The following is a 2,868-nucleotide window of genomic DNA, read 5'->3' on the forward strand; positions in this document are numbered from 1 at the left end:
ATTAATATACATTATAGTATTCCAGAAAGTCAAATTGCTCTAGGGAATATTTTACTACAGAAATACATGGAAATTTAGATCTATTTATTCATCTAAAACATTTTTAAAATACCTAAACAATTAGTGAGTGATAATTAAAATTTTTAAAATATTCTCAGACTACATCAACAGATTTAAATACAACACATACAATGAATTTGTTGGTGGCTACATAAAATTTGATGAAAGTGGAAATGCATCTAATAACTGTTACAATGGAGAATTTGGATTTATAGCTACAGATATGATACAAAAATCAAATAGTAGCAAATACAGACATAAAATAAAAGCATTTTTAAATGTATAAAATGTCATTTGTACCATAAAATATAACACATACTGTAATGCATAATGTAACATACAACAAAACATTTTCTATAACATAATTTAGTATGTAATAGAAAGTATAATGGAACATGGACCACACCATATAATGTAATGTATAACATTAAACACAAAAACAATCAATAACTTACTCGTGACTAAAATTTGACCAATATAATGTTGATATTATTAAAAAGGTAACACAAGCAGAAAACATAATGATAAGCTCCATGATGCATTCAATTCCTGGAAGAAACCGATTAGAACTAAGTATGAGAAATATAAAACAGAAGATCAGCCTGTCATTGATACTAATCAAGAGGTGAAAAAGAAATAGAAGAATTACATAATAACACATTAAACATTATTGAAGATGACAGAGAAATATAAAAACAACCAGAAATATAACATTACGAAATTGTCATAAGATGTTTCCAACATCAGTAAGAGCAAGTAAAAAACCATCTAAAAAGAACTTATTTCACAAAAATGCTGATAATCAGTCAATTAATTCACCAGTAATAACATAAACTGTAACAAACATTAGAAGATAATGAAAAGAAGGAACGTCAAAATGGGATTAACCATGGACAATTAATGGATTCACCGAATATTGTATATATTAGTCCTAATCTAAAAATATATCTCATTAATGCTAAAGATATAATTTTTTGTATTAGACCAAAAAACGGCGGTATTTTCTCATAAATGCCAGGGGGTAGTTTCGATTTTGATGATTTCATTATTAGAGATAAAAAATTCATTACGGACACTTTTATTGAGATGAATAACTAGGAAAGAACTGAATAAAACTGACCATACTGAAGATAATCTAAATGATCATAAAGCAATAACAACCCACTTAAATTTGATATGTCACAAGAATAATCCTCATAGAAATAATGTCTATTAGTGGATATAAATGGATGAATATAATGGGTCAAACATTAATGATGTAAAAGTGAACAATATGTAGACAAGAGATTAGTTACTGGGTTTTAATAATGAACAATTGTGAAAACTATAAATAGGTGTATGATGATCGACAATCACTAGACTAATGGTTAATTCCAGTGAAGGGATGTTTGGAGAGAGTAATTATAACAATGAAAAAGTGGAAATAACAAAAATGTGATGAAGAAAATTTATTGAATTCATTATCAGCAATCCAAGAGGTACAACATATACATTTCAGAAGAGCGAAATATATCAGAAAACATTAATTAAAAAATAATAAATAAACTATGATTAAAATTGATTTACCTGATTATAATTACTGTGGAGCAGGTACTATACTAAACATAAATTAGCATGTGGAAAAAATGGAAGCATCTCATATGATAACACATATAAACAACATAATGTTGCATACAAATATCGCAAAGATATATAAAATAGACATATAGCTGATAATGATTTACAAGATGTAGGGAAAATGATGATGGGTAGCCCAGATGCACCACAAGGTGAAAAATGGCAGATACAGCAATTAGTGATTAATACACAGTAAACAATAATTAGACATTGACTTCGACACTAATAAAAACGGTTAGGGGCTATAAAACGTAATTATATTTCTATAATTATTGTGTGTCATTGTCTTGTATATTTTTAAATAATGTGCAATTACTCCATATTTGTGAGTTACTAGTGCAACTTGGTAGATTAACTGGTGGGACTATAGTGATTGAAATACAGTTATGAGTAAGAAGCAAAAGATAGAGAATTAATGGATTATAGACTCATGAAGCAAAAATGGAAATAAAATACTCTGTTAAAATACAAACAACTATCCAGGAAAGGATACTAAAAAAGGAGCAATAAGTAACTGCATTATATAAAAATAGTTGTTGTATTAAGAAATTAAAGGTTTTACAGGTGTATTTATGATTCACAAATTTCCTCATAAACTCAGCAATAACTACATGTAGAATACTAAATTTTGATACAGCTAATCTTCTCAGTGCACACTGGATTTTTAATTCAACAACAATAATAACAATAAAATTTGATTCATTTGGTGGTAACAGAGTTAATGGGTTAGAAATTAAACTAATTATACTATAATATGACAAAAGGTTTGAAAATTATAATGAATGTATTTGTGGTTACATATGTCCATTTCTATAAACATTATTTATAAAGAGCTATACATCTGATAAAATTTTAGATGTGTTATATGGATATATTCAGAAATTAACAAACTAATAAAAAAGATTATAAATCAGAAAGAATCAATTAAATAAAAATAGGAAAAAATCAAAAACAGAAATGAAAGTAGACACTAAAATTAAATACAAATTAGATCAAAATAAGGATTTATGAAATTCAATTAACTAATTTTATAATGTATTAAGTAACAATTCAAAACCAACTAAAAGCAATATCGATTTTAAGGGTAGAATATTAATAAAAGATCCAACTGACAAAAATTAAGTAGTTAACAAAAGGTACTTAGGAAATGAAACAAATTGTCCTGTTAGAAAAGTTAAATCTACAACTATC

Source organism: Schistocerca americana, chromosome X (assembly GCF_021461395.2).
Source record: "Schistocerca americana isolate TAMUIC-IGC-003095 chromosome X, iqSchAmer2.1, whole genome shotgun sequence".
NCBI classification, from domain to species: Eukaryota; Metazoa; Arthropoda; class Insecta; order Orthoptera; family Acrididae; genus Schistocerca; species Schistocerca americana.